At 42.2% G+C, this 22,297-nt stretch overlaps 1 protein-coding gene across 4 annotated transcripts in view; it reads right to left on the bottom strand.

The window, feature by feature from the left end:
- The window catches only part of xylt1 (xylosyltransferase I), a 138,168-nt gene that overhangs the window by 101,384 nt on the left and 14,487 nt on the right, over positions 1-22,297 (bottom strand). For all 4 annotated transcript variants that reach the window (XM_047333781.1, XM_047333780.1, XM_047333783.1 and 1 more), the window contains one exon: positions 15,142-15,283. The gene's annotated coding sequence lies outside the window, so the exon portion shown is untranslated. The remainder of the gene's footprint in view (positions 1-15,141; positions 15,284-22,297) is intronic.

Genomic DNA, 22,297 nt, shown 5'->3' with positions numbered 1-22,297 from the left:
TCCTGTGGCTAGACCGAGAGGCACCCACAGAGAGAGCAGGGAGGAGGAGGATCAAGATGTAGAGAGAAATGCAGCAGCGGTGGAATACAGTAGAAGGGAAAGGGAGAAAGAAAACCGTTGTAAGACGCCGAGAGGAGGAGTGAAGAGAGAGAGAAATCGGGTTTGAGTAACTGAATGGGTGAGGCTGAGCGAGACAGAGAGAGGGGAGATTGCTCGGATGAAATTAGATGATTCTGTTGGGGCGAGGAGAGATGGATGGTGTGCCTCCTGTTACCTGTGCTTGGGGTCAGTGTTAAACTGCCGGGCTAGATAAGGGCAGCTTGAGTGTGGGCATGGATTGACTGGTTACCTCATTGATTCAGCTGGGAGTGAGCACAGAGCGATGAGCCGACTGCGGACCTGTATAGCTCTTGATCAATGTGTCAGAGCCTACAGCGCCCACCGAGGCCCGTCCCTGTGACTGCATCACCACATGCTTCCGACACCTCGACAGATGCAGGGGAGACATCACGGACAGGAGTGTCTCCCGAAAAGACACATTCAGTTGACTTTAACATATTCTTGGGTACGGGCATGTCTTTACCGTAAGTAATCTCTTCTTTTTTTTTAATTAATTTTTTTTATTTTTTATAAAAGAAATTAATGAAATAGAAATAAAAAGTAATCACATTTATTCGAATAAAAGACACACATACTGAAAAAGTAAATATCTGCAGACATGTTTCGCGTGATGAGATTACATGAAAATGAAAATCAACGCAAAGACATGAATGGACAAAATTCATGCTTCAACTTCTCAACTTCAAATATTTGGACCCAATCAAAAGATTCACACTACGCAACGTCCTAAAAGCTAATTAGTCTTGAGATTCTCCGACGTCACGGACGTCCGCGTCCTAAAAAGAATGTCCAGTAAACACGAATGATCCTGCTGCGTAACGCGAAAAAATTGCTTCGCATTGGGTCTGAACATAATGGATATGTATCTAAGAAGAGGCTTCCGTGTGTCTGTCTTTCTGTATGTGGCTCGCATTCTCGAGAACTGTTCATCTTATCAGCTCAACACTTGGGCAGTGCAAGTGGTCGGATTTGGAATTTTGTCAATAAACAGGCGAACAGTGCTCTGCCCTCTGTGCAGTAGTGGGTCAGTCTGCGAACCAAGTTGAACATGTCATCTTCCACATCCACAGTGTGACTTTATACACAGGCCGTCGCTCCGAGTCCAACGTGTCTCCTCTTACGTCTGCAGTGTGTCGTGACGCACAGTCCCCTGCTCATTCGCAGTTCACTACAATAGTAGCCCCCTACAACCAAACTCTTTGATTGGCACCAAATGCTCAACTCTATAATCGCAGTGGTTATGACGTGACCAATGCATCAAGTTGGAAATTGGGGACCCCAGCCATTTACCTAACTTGCCTAATGGCGAAGTAAACCCCTAGTGTTTTCCCCCATGAAATACAGTCCACAAGCCCAAAAAATCAGACTAGTCACTGAAAATGTGCTAAAATAAGAATTAAGAATGATGATAATAGTTGTTATATCTAGAATACAGGTCTTTTACCCCTCCGCCTTGTTTTTATCTTGGCCCAGTGCTGTTCTTACATTTGTTGGTGGTGTTGGTGCGTGGCAAGCAGTGTGAGGTGGATGCCGGGAGAGGAACGGCCCTGGGTAGGATGTCTATAATTACATATTGATTTCTCAGGGGCCGTTGTTCAACCAGTGCTGTGAAAGTGTAAAATAAATCACTCTGCCTCTATGAAAGCCAAGTATTTATTCTTTTTAATTCTGTTTATGGTGATCTTGATTCATGCCCTCCAACCCCCGGTCACGCCTCAGTGCCGCTGCCCTCTTCATGTCAGAGGGAGAACGCGGTGCAAGGCCCTGCGTATGTAAGCAGTTCACCCCAGATTGTGCTAACGTCTCTGAAAATACAGGGCAGTTTACAGTCACTGGTCCTCATCTCTGTCTAGGAGATTATTCGTTGAGGCTTTTCTCTCTTGACAGTGTTTAGTTAAACAGAGTCACCTGATGATAATTGTTCACAAATACAGAATTGGAGCGTACTATGGCAGATATTCACGGACTACACGGGAAACAAGGAAAAAAAATCACAAACTCACAAACAGTGCGGTTGACTTATCTTGCCTGAACAACTGCTCAGCATACGACAAATACAGGAAAATATGAAAACGTTTCTTCTTCAGAGGAGAACTTCATGGGCTTTCCTCCTGTTTGCTTTTTCGGTTGGCGAGACAGCAGTGGTTAGACTGTTTCAGAAAAACGGTCCCTCTCACGACTGCATTGTGGTGTTCTGAAAATTATACTTATTATCTCAAGTAGGCCGCAAACGGTATGAGCTGATGATATCTCAGACGCAACAAATTACATTTTGAAAGAGGGTACTAAAAACAAAAAATCACAAGGAAAAAAATAAGGTTCTGTAATTGTTGCAGATTGTCTCAGTTGGGGAGGCTAGATCATTGGTTGGAGATGACATTTTTACTACTGTTTTGTTAAAAGAGGTTAAGTAAAGAAGATGAGATGAACCCTATTGATTTCTTTAGAGGAATTTAGTTATCACTGCAACAGAAATATGATAAATTACAGTAAATAAAATATCTACTGATCGTATTAAAGATGAACGCTACATTGCCTTTTAATGATTTCCACCTACAGTGTTGTACAATTTACTGATTCAGTGTCTGATGTTTCACAGTGAACCACAGCAGCAAGCGTGGGTGTGGTGTGCGCAGAGGTGTGTTTCAGAAGCTTTTTCGCTGTCTCTGTGAAGAGAGGCGCGTAAGCATTGTGAAGGATGAGGTAGAGGTGAACGAATTCCTCTTTGGCCTTTTGTCCGACTTCAAATTGACAATTTCATTTTATCCCACTCCCCCTTTAAACTCAAGGCCACGGGCACTGAACGGGAAGCAATTGGCAGTGATGGGTATGGATTTGTGCTTAGACCTACTTAATAGGAAAGCGATACTTCTTTTTTTTTTTTAAAGCTGCACTAATCAAGATTTTCATATTAACAATGGAAGAAATTGCTATTTGTAATGTGGAAGCTTGTCGTGATGAACTCGGAGAAATATCAGCCAACTCTGCAGTTCACATCAGCACTGTCTCTGCGCTCATCAACCTTGCGGCAGAGAGCTGTGCGGCTGAGGACACGAAGACAGCGCAAATCCAGATTAATGGTAATGTTGCTGGATTCGCTATCACATAAGCCACTTTTATAAAGTGACATGATGTGTTTGCAGCCAAAGAGGTGACCAGTACGCGATGCCAGGAGTCGGCACGCCCAGCTCCCTGCCTTTGAAGGCCATCTGGTCAACAAAGCAACCCACCCCTAATGCCAGTCCCTGGGGGTGGTTGGACCACGAGGCAGGGGTCTCCAATGGGCCTGACTAAGCCCCATAGGTCAACGCTCAGCCACCAGGCGCTTTCCCTTTTTGCAGTTTGCCCGTTGCTGCCGATTAATTGTGGTTATATGAATGACTCTTCGTGCAGCCTCAACCTGGTGACCTCTGATTTGCTTCTCTGCTTTTTTGCAGATGATGTGGTTCTGCTTGTTATGACCTTCGGCACCGATGGCCTAGGGCAGATTGCAGCAGAGTGTGAAGCTGCTGGGATGACTGTCAGGACCAACCATCTCTGACACCATGTCTCTTTTTCGGAAAACAGTGGATTACGCCCTCGGGGGTTCGGGGGTGAGATGCAGCCCCAGCGAAGGAGTTAAAGTATCTCTGTGACGGGAAGACGGAGCATGAGATTGATGGTTGTGGCGTCAGCAGTAATTAAGACGTTGGACCAGACCGTTGTGGGGAACAGGGAGCTCCGTTGCATCAAAAGGAGCCAGTTGAAGTGGTTCGGACATCTGACTAGGATGCCACTAGGATTACATTCTGGAAAACATTGCTGGGGGGTGGACATCTGGAATACCTCGCTTAGAGTGCTGCCACCAAGACCCAACCCCGGCCAAGCGAAAGAAAATAGAGGGATGGACGGATACATTTGCAGCCTGTTCTGCTGCGCTTAAGTGGCCAAAAGTAATCGATCGATGCAGGTTTAACATGAACAAAAACACATGAAACTGCCGTCTTTTCACCGACTCCTGGCGTCGTATTTTTCCCTTTTCCTCTGACAGCGTAGGCGGCAATCTGGGATTTTTTTTTCAGCACTTGATTTTGATCAAGATGGAGGCAGAACGAGAGGCACCATTAACGTGATTTATAGTCACCATCATGGTTGCTGTGGCAACCCAACTTTCAATACTCTCACCTCTGCGAAAGCAGTTCGGATCCCCGCTGCGCGCTCACTAATGCACATCAGCTTCGGCGCACGTAAAGCACATATGCGGAAACACACACAGTGACCGTTAGCTCACACAGACGCAAATAAACACACATGCACGCATGCACGCAATTGCTAAGTGAAAGCAGCACAGTGCTTCCAAGGCCAAGAAGCTTGTGTAACACACTTCATTTGACACATTCATAGTGCGGCGTGCGCTATAAGCATTGCACTCAAAAGGGAACTGAATTCATTTGCACTAAAATAAAAAGAACAACGATTCAATAACCCACTGAAATGACTTGTTTTTCTCAATCTACCGCAGCTCAGCAGCTGCACGGGCAGAATGAGTTGTGGTTCGGAGGGGGGAGAAAAGGAGACAAATCCAATCCAGGGCTGTCATTGTGCCTGATGAGTATAACACTACCTCAACTCATCCCTCAAACTCTCACTTGCTGTTTGTCTGCCTCAGCCACAGCAGCCCATTGCTGTTCTGCCCCTGTAGTGACTCATCAAAGTCAAGGTGAGGTTTCACTCATGTCGGGCTGTTTTCAGCTCTTATGTTTTTTCTTCCAAGGTGAGTCGACGGCACAGCAATTCACACGTGACGAATAGAGAGATCCAAAATGGATGGGACTTGGGCTGGATGGGGAGTGAGGGGTCTGAGGAGTCTGAGCGAGTGTCTGAGTGACGAATGAGAGACCATCACGTTTTATGACTGATACCCTATCAGAAAGAGGCAGAGCTGCCAACTGCTTACAGGCATTATATTCTTCATCCAAACTGATGTCTGATTCACATCAGAGTAAACAAAAGGACATTCTCCGAGTTGCCCCCCGGTGCCTGTGCCACACATCCTTTTTTATGATTTCTTTGAATGTGTTTTAATAAAAAATAAAAAAATGTCAGTGAGAAAACTTCAAACTGCGACAACTTTTATTTGTTCAACAAAAAGTTTATCCCAGCATCAGCAAAGTGAAAATGCTCCTTCACGGCTGCAGTAACCCAATTAAAAACTGTCTCTACAAAACACTATTACGGTTTATTGTTACTGTAAAGCAACAACCACTTGATGATGAACCCATCCATGACACCCTGCTTTTCAACTGCTCTGGTCAGCTTCATGCTTAAACAGCCATAAAGGTTTTCTTATTTTATTTCAGCGGAGTGATGATTTGGAATTGTGTTGTGACCTGAGTAATATTGTTGGAGGTAATGAAACATGAGAGAAAACAAGTTTTAACGTCATTAATTTCAACTGACATTGTGTTAATGTTAACTGATGTCCACATTCATCAGTAGATGGGCATTGAACATGCTCGCTTAGGCTACGTTCACACTAACACGTTCTAATACTTAAAATAGAAACAAACTGTCCACGTAGTGTTAGCTCTGTATCAGAAATAATCTACGGCCATACTAACACACACTGGGCGTGTGCATGCTCTAGCATTATAAAGAATTACCTCCACCACAACTGCAAGCAAAGACAACAAAGTCAGCAGCATTTTTCATCCATGTTGCGTTCACCACTGGTAGTCGAAACTGATGCCGTTCGTGTTCTCCTAGAATAAGGGTCACATGATAGAGCATGATGAATCACAGTCGGATGTGTTGTGATTGATAAGATCCAATCAGGAAGCCAACATATTTGTCTGCATCATCATTTCCCAATGATCAAGTTTTGCCAATCCATACTAAAACCCCCCCATAGTTTTCAAATTAAAACTGTTGGCCAGTCAGCACTTCCTGGAATCTCTGTGTTAAGGGAGTAGTAAACGCAAAAGTGATGCGTTTATAACTAAAATGTATGGGACTTACTGTAGCTACCCAACACTAGTAATGACCTCACCAGTGTCACCTTCATTTAACATGGAGACAGCTGTAGAAGTTTCAACAGGATATGGAGCAGTGAACTCAATCTTTTCCAAGATCAAAAGAAGAAGTTAGTTGTTTAAATGTTGAATTAGCTGTAAAATGGCTTGATGAAGATGTTCCTGTGGCTATATTTTTCATGGATGCAACCTGGTATGTAGCCACGGCTATGTAGGATGATGTTCCAATTCTTGATCTTGCCGTCTAAATTCTTATTGTTTGATTATTTATCCAGCTTGGGGAAATGGCCGTATGTGAATGAATTGGGCCTCTGATATTTATATTCAGAATACTGTCCGTCATCATACAGTGTAAAAGTTGGAGAGTTCTGGATGTTTTCAACACTGTGTTCCAGTAACAACCATGGTTGTGGTGATTTGCAGGCCAAATGATGTCTAGACTTCTGGGTTTTTACCTCAGTTAGGTTAAACACCATTTAATATATAAATGACTAGATTAGATAGAGTATATTTTAAAGCTGAAATAAAGTCATTACATGTGGTTGAAATATGGTCGTGTTGAACCTGGATGCATTAACATCTAACAGTCCAGTTAGATGTCTGGACTTTTTTCTTTTTTTACCTGCAAATCATCAACTTGCAGCATGAAACATTCTTTACATTTTGACAACTTAATGGTCCAAACTAAAACCTTACTTTCAGACGTCTAATACAATTTTAAGAGGAGATGATGATTTATGTTAGTGAGGTTTCTGCTTTATGTAGGCAGTGCTGAACAATATCAGTTTCAGCTTACTAAAACTTCCTTTTTATAAAAAGCGTGATCTCATACACCTGCCTTAATCCAAGTTTATGCTCTACTTCAAGGTGAAATACTGTGCAATGCATATAAGTTGAGAATTTTTGCGTTGCATTACTCTAGCGAGTTTGGCCACCGGATCATTTACTCGTGTGAGTTATGCAAGTAATCACAACCCGTCAGACTCATACGTTAGTGATGTTGGGAGAATCGCAGCTTTATTTGGCTCACTCGACATCGCGTCGCACAAATGTTTTGCTCGAGTTCCAATTTTCAACTCGAGCGACTGAAGTGATTGGCACAAATTTCGCCGGTCATTCGTGTCACCCACAAACAATGACCCACATACAACGACTTTGTATGTTATCACGTCGCGTTTGGTGTGAAATAGAGGTAGACATGTTAGAATGTTCTCCCCGAGTCCATGTGGATTTTCCCTGGGTACTCACACTCCAAAGACATGCATTTTGGGGTTAGGGTTAAATGGAGATTGTAAATTGATCATAGGTATGAATGTGAGTGTGGTTGTTTGTCTCTGCATGAAGGCCCTGTAGTGGGCTGACGACCTGCCTCATGCCCAATGTCAGCTGGGATTGGCTTCAGCTCAGCCCCCCGCCCCCGTCCCTTAAAGGATAAGCGGTATAGATGATGGATAGAGGGTGCACCCCAGTATATTACAAATACTACACGTCGACCACAGCATGACAGGTTTAGCATGCAGTTGTACACAAACACCTAAAACATTGCACACAATGTTCTACGCGTGGCTTTGCTTACAACGTTTAAGATTAATTTGTTTAAAGGCAGATGAGGGTTCATTTTTCTTGCAGCGACATTGTATCTGCTGAGTGGTCCATTTTATTTGAATGAGTCAACAATTATGTGAAGATTATTCACTGACACGACCCCCATGGGCACAGCTGACCTGTCATCACTCTCCCTCCGCTCTCTGAAGTACGCTCCATCCATCTCACCTCACTCCTTCCCGGCACGTTCTTGCGCTCCACATTGTTTCACATCTTGTGCGAATGTCTGACTTTGGCTCTGGTTTGTACAGTTATCTTTTGTAGCTTTAGCATTTCAGTTCAACACAGTGGATAATCTATGCATTAATTAAGACCTCACATGTCAATGTTAAAAGCAAATGGGAATATACAGTTGATTTTTTTCACATACAGTGTGTGTTTATTTATGTGTCTGACAGTTGTGGGTGTTGATTTGTCACCTCTGGCTTCTCTTTTCTTTTGCCTCTTTCTATATTGGCTTCCTTTACCTTTTGTTTTTGCCAGCGAAGTCATTTCACGTCAGCCTACAACTTTATTTACATCTCTCCCAATCCCCTCTGTGATAAAGGCCACAGCTCAAGGCAACTGCAAGGACACGTGATTGAGCAGGGCCTCGCTTTTTACGCGCATGTGGTTGTATACACCTATTTGCAGTATGTGTGTGTCGCATGAGGTGCAGAGCTCTTTGCTTAAGTACCCACACTTACGTTGTGCATCTACACGGTTGTGCATTCACACGGTTGTTATGACTTGTTTTCAAGGTTATGTAACTACTGTAATAGTTAAAGTTAATGTAATTTTACAAAACAAACTGACCCCTTTCAATCAAACGGGTTGAAAAATTAAGGGAACAATAGGGTCGCATTTATGCAAAAGATTATATAATTTGTGGGTCTCATGTATGGGCGTGGGGAAATGCCTCGATTGCATCCTCTAAGAGCTTTAAGAATGAAAGGCCCCCCTGCTTTAACCACCTTATTCATTGTTTGTCACAGACCTTTGTCCTTTTTGCATGGCGTAGGTGTGTAAAGTCGATTTATCAGTCAGGACTTCTTGTACATTCTCATAGTTAGTATCTATCTCTCTTTGTCTGCTCTATTTTGTTCTCAAAACCATTATTATCTTTAGAAAGTAAAATCCACATCTACATGTTTATGATCCATTCAGCAGTCTGCGCCTTCACACATAATCCAAAGATCATAGAAGGTTCTGAATCTTGTGTTTCTGAGGTAAGGACACCGGCTCTCCAACGTACACAAAGGTGCGAGGGGCCCTTCAATGCAGCTTGCGACTTTAATTCACTATGCTGCAGTTACAGGCAACACGAGTTGTTGTTGTGAATAAATCAATACACCTTAAACATCAATATGACAACTTTGTGCAAGCCATTTGTTTTTATTGTCTCTTGCTTGTCATATATTAAGTGATGATTGGATCTTCTTGGCCTTTAAAAAACCCCCATAGGATTTTCAACCAATTATGCAAACTTCAAAAATCTGCTTGTGCTTGGTGTATTTCAAAAGGTCTGCGCACAGTTCACTTTAGGTGATGTTTACTTACATATGCAGAAATGTCTAAAAGGGTGATTCGACGTTTACAGAAAATTTGGAAGCTTGTAAAGTAAACTGGCCTGTGCAGACCTTTAGCCGCTCAGTCTGTCTCACGTCCCTCAATCTCACCTCTAGGTCAACGCCTCCCTGAAGCCCTATCAGAACTCTACAATTAGTTGATTGAACCTGCCTCCAGTGAGCCATCTGCCGGGGCACACGGTGGAACTGATGTCCTCACCCGCCAAAGGCAATTAACTCCAAATACGACTTCCTGCACATGCACCGCATGCACGGGAAGCCTGCTCGTGGCTCCGAGAGGGTGACGGGTAATTACTTCCGTCAGATTTATACTGGCGGTCATGCGGACTGGTGGACGACTGTCTTTGACCCTCGTAGGCAGGGGAAGTGGCGGAGGGTTTTTTTTTGGCCGCCTTGGGTCAATTCGGGCAGGAGGGTGCGGTGGAGAGGAGGGGGCAGGAGAGGCCAGCTGGTGGCATGAAGGGAAGGTTAGTTGATTAATTGGAGGAACAGTTCAGGGTCAGCTTCCATTGTTGGGGTGATGGGTCAAATGAGTGCGGCATTGAGTGCGTCACCTGATGCATTGCTCACCCCTTGTCCTCAGCTATTACTGAAAGATGAAGTTGTAACTCAGGGCAGTGCCAAGAGAAGAGAGAGGAATGCAGCCACCGGAGAGACAAAAAAAAAAAAAAAAAAACAGACTGCAGATTTGAAGTCTTCATCTCTCGGCTGACATTTCAATTAAATTACTATCACAAGTGCCAAGAGTATTGTTGACTTCATATCTTGCAGAGATATTTTTTGTCACTCTGAAGGATTTGAATTACTTTGGGAAGTGTAGGAAATGTCCCCAACTGAAGATGAGAGATTGTGCCTGAAACAGTCTGTTTCACCGACGGTAAAAAAGCTGTCTACTGTTAGAAAAAGAAAAGAAAGAGGAAAAGCTTGAGTGCCTGTCCATTCAGAGAAAAACAAAAAATCAAAATTAAGGTAATTTCCCTTCACCGTTCTGTATCTAGACATAGACAACCATAGTTGTTTCTTACAAAAAAAAAAAATTATGTTTCAGGTTTCTATGATGTGAATGTCACAGCGGCTCCATTCTCCTGCTCAGCCGTTAAAGTTGGCCCAGAACATGACAGATCTTTGAAGCCGCACCCCCACTCTTCCCAGCGATGTTCCCTCTCCTGGCAGCCCTCAAATGACAAGCTCTGAGAGCTGTGCAATGTTACAACACTGTATTTCAACCCTGTTGTTGTAACATTGCTGACAGTGGTGTGTATTTTTTATTTCACTTTTTTGGGCAATCCTCTTTATTTCTCCCGCATCGCTATTTCTCCATTTATTTTTTCAGAAAAGTCATCGTATATGGGGTTGTGTACCCCTGATGCCCTTGAAGAAAAAACAATGAAGATCTACAGAATGCTAAGAGGCATATGGGCGTATCATTGATAGCAGCGGGGAGCTATCAATCTTTGAAACAGATTGCCCATCAGTTGCATGGCTTCGTCCTTGACATATCTACCACACTGCATAGAGGTGACCTTTCAAAGATAATGCACACTAAAGATGATGGTACATGTTTAATTTGCTTTAAAGTAAAAATATATATATATATTTTTTTTTTAAATGGGAATTTGCCGTGTATCTGTAGCACTTTGATAATTTTGATAATTATTATTACTGTGGCTAATTAACATTATTTCATATATTTCCATGGCTATTTTTCTTGGATGCTAATGAAAGCTGGGAAGAAATATAAAAAAAACGATTAGGCTATAACCAGCTGCCCATTGTTCCAGTACCACGTCCCGCTTATCAACAGCTCCATGTTGGCTTTCACGGCACAAGAAAGAGTGGCCATGTCAATCCTCATTAATTCTCCCAGTGAATTAGAGGCAAAGTAGATGATAGGAAATTAATGTCTGCAAGGAGATACTTAAATTATTCAACAGTAACAGGATTATGATGAAAGATCACCACACTGGCTTCTTTCTTTTCCACCCTATCCATTCTTCCTGCCCACCTCCCCCTCTTCCTTTTTGCATCCTCCAGCTTTCCCATTTATTTCTGTACGATGGCAGCCATTGCCTAAGATATATACAGTACATATTGTACATTTTTAAATCTTGCCTAATACGCTAATACTTGTGTTATCCCCATTGTTGGTGTTATTCCTGCATAATCTTACCATGCATTCAATTATAATACTTTTTTTTTTATTCATTCATCGTTATCTTTTAATCCTTGAAAGAAAAATACAGGAGATTATGTTTTCAGACCTGTTTTTCTTGTCAGCAGGAAACTGAACAGCACAACTGAAATGTGTTTGAATACATTGTTGGCCAAGGAACAAATATTTAGCTTTTGGTGAAGATTATGGATTAATATGCTGATCCAGAGGATGTATGAAATGGTAAAATATGCTATTTTTATCGTTAACATTGTAAATGATAAATCCTATGACTATATAACCCAAACAAACAAATTGAAAACTTAGCATTTTCACACTTTGGTTTTGTACCAATTAAACCAATCATGTTGTGTGGATTAGTGTGTTTTAGAGGTGCTGGTATAGGCAGACTCTCTTACGTTTGGAGAGAGCCAGTTGTGTCTCTTTGCTATGCTAAGCTAACAGGCTGACATTATAAAAAAACACGACCACGAGAGTGGTATTGATCTTCTTGTCCGACTCTCAGCAATTGAGAAAACAAATCCCAAACCGTCAAAATGTGGTCCCTCTGAGTATCCTTTTAATGTTATTTTATAAAAGACTCATTATGAGGGCGGGCCCTTGCTAGGTGTTGTCTTTCATGTGTGTATTTTAAATCTGAATTTGTTTTGTAGTATCATAAAAAATTGGTTAGTAAGCGTTTGGTCTGGTCAGCTTTGCCGAGTCCGTTTCTTTATAAGTTTGAACAAAGAACTCATTTATAAAAGCGGGGTTATTTCAGTAGAATGGGTCGCCAGTGCAATACCTTCACGAATGAGAGTATTTTAACATCACGACCAAAAAAAATCAATAACGCAGGAGCAGATTTTGGGAGACAACAACAAGCTGCAACGAGGCAGACGGAAAGGCTTTGGAGGCATCTGAAGATGCTATGCAACCATGGCAACAGAGATTGAGAAATTTGTATATGATACAGCCTTGAAATTCACGTAGATGGAAGAAATAAAAGATAATTGAGGCTTAGTCAGTAACCAAGACGGAAAAGCAGACATGGACAACAGCAGATAATCTGATAAATCAAATGGATATTACATTACTATTAAATGGAAAAATGGGATGCATGAAAAGGTCAGCTATGATGTGACTCATGAGTCTTGCCTACAGCATCTACGTTATATTGTTGTTTGCCACAAACCGAAGACTGACAGACACACTTGAACAATACTGTCAAGAAGTGAGCACACTTTTTGTCTCCTGCCTCTGTAGAATATGGAACATTTCAACATTTCAATCCAACAGGGCTTGGATTGAAAGCACTTGTAGAACGTTGTTATTTTTGGGTTATCACTTTAAACTATCAAAGGTGCATTGCATGAGGAACCCCTCATCCAGGGTCGGGATGACTCAAAATTCACTTCATGATCCTGCGCTGAAATCCAAAATTTTGAAAGCACTTTGATGAATAGTTGTTTTTGTTATTGTTGTGTGCTTGTAGTCATAAATTACCCATTCCCTTAGTTAAAAATACACAGAGCACAGGTTAGAGTGCTTAGGTCACGCTGTACTTTTAGAGCTAATTAGAACAAAATGCTTTTGATGATACTTTGAACCTGGGCGTAGCCGCAGCACTTGGCACACAATCTTATTGGCAGAGAACAAACCAACCATGTTCACAAAATGTGGCAATTTAATTGGGCCCTGATGGGCTACTTTGGGTACATGCTACCTGCATAGCAATGGATGACTTAGAGAATTTTCTGGATATTTTGGAGACATTCTGAAAAGCACACACTACTCCCGGACCACTGTCTTTTACAAAACACTCAATATTTAAAAGCGGTGCTTCACCTTATCCCACTTCGCTGCCAAAAGTAAATTTTTGGCCGACAACAACTGTAGAAATCAGGGGGCGAGCCAACTCTTAACAGTCACAAGGTCTTTTGGAATCTATAAGTGATGAAGACGTGTTACACTCTGACTGCACTCTGCTGAGTACACCGTGTGGAAGAAAACAAACTATAAATACACCGCAGCTGCATCTGCAGGCTGAAAGCATGAATTTATAAAGATGTAGCCACGGAGCAGTTTGCTGCGTTCATCGACGACCACCAGTGCTTTGTCCTCAGCTGGCTCTGCAGGATGTCTTCAGAGGAGTAACCCGAGGCCCGGGATGTGCAATGACTGCGCACTAATCAGAGTTTAGTTAATGGTTAATTAATTATTCATCTATGATACATTTATTATAGGTACACAAACCCAGTATGGAAGGAATGTTTCCCAATGTAATCCCAGCTGGATAAGTGGAATAGTGCTGTGAGTTTTTTCTATTCCAATACTCAGGCTGATGTCTGTTGATAGTTCCTTACACACAGGTCTTGCCTAATATACAAGAGCACGGCATATATATTACAAACAACAAATTTCCCCCAAGCCACCAAAAAAAGCCAGCAATTACTTTATTTTGAGTAATGGCACCTGTATGTTAAGTGTAGGTTTCCTGTGAATAACTGGCAAAATGAAAATAAAAGGTTCTGCTAATGTCCGGGAGCCCGGGGACAGGGCAGATGTGACGCATTTGATGAATTAGCTCTTTATGTTTAAAAAAAGGCCAGTGCAACAAAGGGATACCATTCAGTTGATCTTTTTTTTTTCATTGTTTTTCCTGAGGACAGAGAAAGAGGCACAGAGCGGATGTACAATGGGAGGAGTAATTAGACACTGAGAGCAAGGAATCTTTCACGGCACAGTGAACATGCATCAAGCCCTTGCCTTGCCAGGAAGATATCCTATTTTATTCAACTGTTTTCCTGACGTGTGTGGGAATTTTCCCTCCATCCAGTTTCAGGTCAACGGAAAGTTAAAAAGCATGTGTGGGCAAAGTTTTTTGGGCCACTTGGGGACAGCAATCTAAGGAACCCTGTTCTATAATCACCTCGTAAAGTCAACATGGCAACCGTGTTGGCAATCAGTTGCTACACATCAAGCGAACATATTCTTTAGTTTTGACAACAATGACCCGGAATCAGCTTTTTCCCAATTGTGGAAACAGCGTTTGTCCCGAGTTGACTTGTTCCAAGGGTAACCAATGAAAGAAACATCTCTCTCTCGCTCACTCCCCATTCAGCTCCCACCCAAAGTCATGACATTCAGTACATAAAGTATATAACACATCTGTCCAGTGTGCTTGTCTTGCCCTCGTTCTGCGGACAAATCCGCACGAGCTAAAATTCTGGCTCACACGTGGATCCTCATGGACTTGGGGCTTTGGCGAAATGTTTGTCACTCAGACCCATGTGGACCCTTGCAGACACGCAGACCTGGAGGAGTCCGAATTTCAAACCGAGAATTTCATTCAGCGTCGCAACAAGCTGAGCCACAAAAGCATCATAACCAAGGACTGAATCAGAGTCTGGCTGTTACAGGGCAGTCCGTCTTTCTCTGCTATGACTCCACTTTTTATTTCTTTTATAACATCAGTAAACATTTCCCTGAGGAATTTACGGTCTCAATCTCTAGTGTCAAGTCATGGTCAATACAGCATGATGGAAATTATGGTCCCATTTAGAGTAAAATAGACAATAAAAGGCACTGTGTGCATTGGGGCATGGAAACAGTGTGATTGACAGCTAGTACTGTCCAATCGGTGCAATGGTTACAGGTGTAGGTGGATGTGCAGTGGACTCACCCCCACTCCTCCAAATGTTGTCACTTCCGGTCCCAAAAAAGAAACCAGATGGCACTGGTCAAAATGCTAAACTCGAGGCTTCAAACTGGCAGCTCACAAACGTCACGGTGGGTTGCCACTGTTCGGGCAGCCTTCACCCATCCTTAAAGAGAAGACAGAGCGAATACTTTAGCGAGACAGCTATTAAAACATGCAGATTGAGTAAGCCAGATGTCAGATGTGTTTTCACATTAGTCACAGCTCAATGGCAAAAGGGTTAATAAAGTCGGCCACATCGACAGGACACGCTGGCAAACAGCCAGAGTTGTCCAGGCGTACACAGGCGACGGCGACTGAATGACAAAGCTAGGTGGTTAAGATAATGTGATGTAATTCACTGACATTGCGTTTTGCTTCCAAGCCATTCAAAATACTATCTCCATCAAATGGAGCTGGCAGACAGGAATATTAAGTAGTGTAGAATTGAAGCGCTTTGACGGCGTCACATTCATATGGACATCCAGCTGCTTGTATCAGCCCTAACTTTGACTTTTCTGCAGTTTTTTTTCTCAGTTGTATGAAGCATAAAAAGGAGGCATCCTGATTGCTTCAAGCTGAAACCACAAGCAGTTGCCTTGATTCCTGCCAACACTACATCACATATTTGTTTGTTAGTCACCTTCTTCACCTTGAGGAGCTTTGAAGAAGACTTGAGTATGTTGAGGGAATAACCTGCTGCAGACCTGAAGGGTTACACGGTAAACTGTCTTGGTTTTTTTTCGAGTGAATGTGCGCAGCAAGGTGTAAGCGTACTTTTGAAAGGAACGATACCAAAGCGCAGACACACCAAGCTTTTTTAATGTTAGGGGGCATGAAAACAGTTTTTTAAGTGACATTGATTGGTTCTTTGGGATGGTTATTTTACTGTGAGCCCCTGGAGAGATGCAGTTGCTTAGACTTAAAGACTATGATTGGCAGTCGACCATTCTAATTTCTCTGTAGAGATTTTCACATTTCAGTATCAGAGACAGATACCCCAGAATTTTAGTGACATCCAATTTTAGCTACGTCCAACCCTGAGGAAGAAGGCCCGTCCTGTAATGGACACTCTCTAGGTGCTTGTCGAGCAGGTACTGTACCGTCTTTCTATCTCCATTATGAAAATGTAGAAAACAGAAAAAAGTTTACAAGGGCAACAGTGCAAAGGTGCAGTGTGCTTTCACATCCATCTATCCTTGATTAGTCTCAGGCTGTCTGACGAAGCTCTTGAGGCGGTTTTCAATTAACTTGCTACAATATGAATTGAATGAGTGCAAGGCCAAACATTTAAGAGATCTAATGAAAACAAGTGTTCAATGAGATAATACAGAGGTCTCTCATGTTCAAAAATAAAAGGAAACGTAGGTAGTAGTATGTGGGCATCTGGGGAGGGGGGAAAAAAAGCCTGTAAACATGAAACAAAAACCCTTGGCAGTCAGACTGAAAAAAACAACATAAATTACAAAAGCACACAGGGTCAAAGGTCTACCTTTCTGCCGGAGGAGAAATTTGGCATGAAGCAGGGAAAAAAAAAAAGTGAGGTGCGGATGAAGGTCGGCTCTCGGGTTAACAAGGTCACCAGGAGGCAGACTCGACAATGCAACCAATCCACGGCCAGACATACAGTACACTCCACTTTAATAAGACACGGATCCAAAGGTCAAATCACGGGCTACGAATATTGTCTGAGCTTCTTATTCAAATGCACTCTTTTAAAAAAAAAAAATGTTTTTACACAAGACACAACTATCCACACAGCAACAGACACATATTGGACTAAGAGGCAGGTATTTAATCTTCTCAGTGCCGGAGGAGACAGATGTTTTAAAGGGACTTTGAGCAGGGCAGACAGGTCAGGCTTGTCTCGACAGAGGCACCTCAGGAGTTTTATAACAGAAAACTTTGAATTTTCTACAGTGTAGGAGTTTATTTTATTTTATTTAACTACGGGGTATGTTCCAATCCTTCAGGTACATTTCATTACCCATCAATCAGAAATTGCTCGTAACAAAAAGAGAAAAAGAGACACATAAGATGCTGCTCTCACTCAAGAAGTACAAATGTTAACATAAATGTTACAGGCTTGTTGTTGTTTTTCGTTTTTTTGTTCGACCAACCAGCATTCATCACAGTACCTGTCTCCCGTTGAACTGAGGTCAATGGACATGCCGAGCTTCAGCTCTGAATCGCACAGTAACTCAAGGCTTCTGCGTTTAGTTCACAGCAGAGCAATTTAAAAAGTAAATAATAGAAATCGCGGTGACGGACAGGTTTTCTACTGAATACAAGTGTCAGAATAAGTAGACAGGGAAGATGGTGAACCATAAAGCGTCTGTCCTTGCAGCAGAGGCTGATGCTGAAAAGAGCACCCATCTGTGACAATTTGAATGTCTGGACCACACACGCACAAACACGCATGCACACTTAATGATTTATTACCCAGGTATTGCCTTATCTCCATATCCATGACACTGGTCCAGCCTGCCGTAAATAACCTTGTGTCCCCTCACTTAGTAGGACAGCCATGTCTCCCTTGGCCTCATTGGCACATACACACACACCCTATCCCCCTGAGACCAGGCCAGCCATCACCATCATAAATCCACGGGGCGCAGAGTCTGGCAGCGAGGAACGGGCATCTAATTATCCAGACAAGCAGAACTGGGCATGGAGGTGACCCAGGCGACTGGGAAACCCAGAGATATACACACAGGGAGATACAGGCTGATGGCAAAGCATTGTGGGTCCTCAACTGGAGGAGTGGTCTCCCCACTCATCACTGAGAGTTAATTAATCAACTGGCTTTACCCACTTGTTGCTAATTAGAGTCGCAGAGGGTCAGAACTTAACATTCACTGAGGGCAAGGTAGGGAAAAAGCCTGGACAGGTTTTTCACTCCATTGCAAGATCTCTTTTTTTTTACCTTTCAGTCTCTGTATTAACAATGCAGAGTCAATGAGTCAATTAATACAGTGCAAGATTAGAGTCTGGAGATACAAAATCACATGGCTACACAGTCAGCAACACTAATATGCACACTAGACTCATGTTTACAATTAGGAAAAAAACATCCCACAAAGCTCTGGGTCTGGGTCTCTCCAAAGATATTTTGATATTGATATATGATATTTTGAGGCAAAGTGAGTCGAACCATCTCCTGTGAGAGTTGGCACTAGGTGGCCGTCCCCCACCTGGAGTGAACACGCTCCAGTGGGATAGCTGGTGAGTTGGTGGGGGGGGGGGTGTTGTGGTGCAATAGCAGAGCTCCCCGGCCTCTCAGAATGGCTGCTGATAAAGTCATACAACTGCTGCTATGGGGGTGGCACTGACAGACAGGCGAAGGCGACCTGCTGTGCTGCAAGGTGGATGAATATGTGCGCGTGAATGTTTATATCTGTGTGTGAGTGTGTGTGCGCGCACACGCTGATGCAGTGGACTTGACGAGCAGCATGTGAGTGGGCCGTGTGAAGTCTCTGCGGGCCTCAGTGCAGAGATGGCGAGAAAGACAGCAGGGGTGGGTGGGGGTTTGCTAAGAAAAGGCTGAGGCCAAAACCAGCTGAATGACATGCTGGAAGACACCTCGTATGACAGTGCCTCACAGATATATTTGTGTACGCGACGTGAGTTCATATTTTGGTATAATTGAGGGGAACGTGTATTTATGTTAACACATTTTGCCAGGCATGTAAAGTCTGACACAGAGGCTTCAAATAACCATGAAAGGACAAACCGTTACCGGTACAACACAGAGGGTTCACCTCTGTTCTGCATTTAGACTTAACATCTGTCATATGAATCTGCTGTCGGGAGCTCTGCTGGTGAGCGTGGCACCAATGGGAGAAAAAAAATTTAAAAAATAAAAAAAATAAAAAAATATATATATTTGTTTTTTTAATTTCTAATAGTTTATTTGTCAGGGACAATGCGAAAAAACATTGTAACAGGTTACAATAACATAATACAGATGTGTTGCATATAGGGTTTCTATAGGCTAATTTGCATCCCCTTTCTCTGGTTCGGCTTTTCTACTTAAAAATGGTCATAACATATTACCACAACTACAGTTAGATTAGGCACATAATAGATATCCCTCATACATGTGACCTAATTAAACAAAATGTATAATATTTACATCTCATTACAATAAGTTCACGTGTTGTGTAAGTCTGTGTGTGCGCATGTGAGTATGTTCCCTTAATCATAACAGTATACGTGTTTATGCATAATGTTTTTAGATGTGCATTTATACCTGTAGTCTTTATGTGTATCTTTGTCCATGTGCATGTGTGACACTTTCATTAAGTTTTCATACATTGAAAATGTTGAGATTCTTGTAATAAGTCGGTTTCAATAGTTCAATAAGTTCTGCTTCAATATTTTCAATGGTGATTCCTGCCCTCAGAATGTATGACCCTGAGCAAACAGATTTGTTCAATATCAAAGATCATTGGTTGGTAAAAACTATACTCTATTTGTATGTAAAATAGATTGTCAAGGGCCTTTAGGTTTCCAATCCTCTGGAGTCATCGTCAATTTTAAAATCCACCCTCCCAACCAGGTTATGTATGAAAAGTATCCTGCTCCCATATATTGGCTTTGTAATATTTTTAAATTTTTTCTTAAAATCTCAACATTCTCTTTTTATTTATATGAATAAAGGAATAATAATACATTTATATTAATAAAATAAAGACTTTATTTGAATATCCTTAGTCGTTAAAATTAGTTGATGCAATACAATGTTGACTTATTTTCTCATTTAATTCCTCTGTTTACTGATATGTTCCCTAACATATCCCACTATGGATTATGACGGTCTCTGATCTTCATCCAAACATGTGAAATACAACGAGCGAGATGAAGGAACTCATGAAGGCTGTATCCTCTACCGCGTTTCTTTCTCGCCATCCCACCCCCCTCGACATTCCTCAACATTGCATCCCAGTGCAATCACGTCTGTGTTCTGCATGTCAAAAAAACAGTAGCACCTAGCCACACTCAAAAATGGATTACTGTCCAGTTGCACCAGCAGTGCACCTGCAATCAGGCTCTCTGTCTGAAGCACAAGGCAATTGCAATACTCCCCCCGTTGCTGTAGTGCTACTGCAACCAATTTTTCCAGGGCTGTTTTTGTGCTCTAGTGCAGGATAGCGCTGCAACAAGCCTGAAAAAATAATTGTGTTTTAGCCAGAGATGCTTCAACCGCTGCTATAGTTTTGAAAAAGGATTTAGGTCTGAAAATGACCAGGTGGTTCAGTTACAGGTACGTTGAATTTTCCTACGTGGGCAGTTGGACTGCCAAATGGCAACAGCCCAGAAAAGTTGGGAATCAAACTGTCTCAGCTCTGTAAAATGGACTAAGCCTTAAGACTGCCACACTACTAAGGCCGATCCTGAAACAAACGCTCTCTTTGAATTGCACCATTGTACTGCAGAGTAGCCAAGCAATAGACTACAGAAACTTATTCTAGAATGCATGTTTCGGGGGTGGGTGGGTGGAAAATTGAGGTTATACTCTTGCCCCATCAGCAGCCATCTGACAAATCTGTGCTGCATACTGTGGATGAATCAGATCAGCCAACTTGTCAACCTCCCACCTCCAGCACCAATCAGAGAGGAGGATCAGAGTCATTATTCAGGACAATTAGCCAATGGGCTGGTTGCCCCCTTGTCATTACTCATGGCTCATTTGCTCCCAGTCAGATGACGGTGCCATGTCCACTCCGGCTGCATGTCACTCAGGGGGGGCTGACACAGAGAGGCAAGGGCGAGGCGGCTGGCTCGAGATTCAGCTCGGACAAGAATCCAGAGGCATCATTCATTAAGAGTGTGTTAATGTGTATATGCGTTTATCTGTCCCTTTTTTAAAAAGATATATGCAAACAGGGGAGTGGGGTAAATGGTACAAGCCTTTGTCCATTCTCATCAAATATGAAGAACCAGTGCTGTAATGACAGTGTGTGTGTGTGTGTGTGTGTGTGTGTGTGTGTGTGTGTGTGTGTGTGTGTGTGTGTGTGTGTGTGTGCACACGCTTGGGTGCGTATGTAGCAAGATAAAACTGTGTATGCGTGACTCATCCAGTCTACAAAGTCTGGCATGACTGTATCATAACCCACAAAGTTGGACACTCTGCATGTGTGTGTGTGCATGATCTCGGGCCATTTAAAATGGAGACAGTCTCCAGTCTGGCCTCTTTCTGTCCATGGTGGTTTATATGTATCCAACTTGCTGCAGCCATTTTCAATAGTTTGACGTGGGCAAATTCAAAGTGTGATTTTCTTCCCAAATGGGCTTCTGTCTGAAATTAGTCATCAACCACAGATGCTGTTTAAAAATAGTTGAAACAAACTTCTGAAACTAACAGTGTTTCTGTTGTTAAAATTCACCACTCCTTAATTTAAGCTTTGACTGACATTGGCCAATACTATACCTCCAGTATTTTCTGTTTTGGCAAGTGTTGTAATAGTTTTGTCTAAGATACAGTTAGGTAAAAAAAAAAAATAGGGCTGTAGTTTGACTGATTGATCGGTTGGTTGATATGCGACCAAATGGTCATTGGTTGGATAATTGCGAATGTTACGCTCAAAAGGAGCAAAGAGTGACTTTGGTATCATTCCAGTAATGATCCATAATTTTCAGTGATGAGAGTCACTTCTGAAAATGGGGGGAAACAACTTTTGACTTGCCCATCTTCGGAGAGGGTACGGTGACCCGGCCGTAATGTGCAAATCACAATGATAAATGGGAAAACACAATAACAAATCACAAAACACAACGGCAAATAAGAAAGTACACCATTAACTTCTAATGGAAAAGTATCGACAAGGATCACTGCTGGTCATTACTGTTCGTCTTTGATCTTGTTTACATGTGAAAGCAGCATTAACTTACTATATCTGAAATCCATGTAAACTGTAAATTTGGATATTAATGCATCCACATGGCAAATATATCTTTAATCTTACTTGTCAAAATGTAATGAGATTCATCTTCAATTAATGTTCAAGTCCGGTAAGTCTATTCAATGATAAAAAAGCTTTATGATATTTGTGTCATAAATCTACATGAGGGATTCTTACAAGCAAAGATATTATGGAACACAATAAATTATCCTCATGTCAGATTACAATTTCAGAAA

This window comes from Scophthalmus maximus, chromosome 8, assembly GCF_022379125.1.
Source record: "Scophthalmus maximus strain ysfricsl-2021 chromosome 8, ASM2237912v1, whole genome shotgun sequence".
NCBI classification, from domain to species: Eukaryota; Metazoa; Chordata; class Actinopteri; order Pleuronectiformes; family Scophthalmidae; genus Scophthalmus; species Scophthalmus maximus.
Note: the sequence above shows the minus strand (reverse complement) of the source record. Positions and strands in the feature narration are given on the sequence as shown.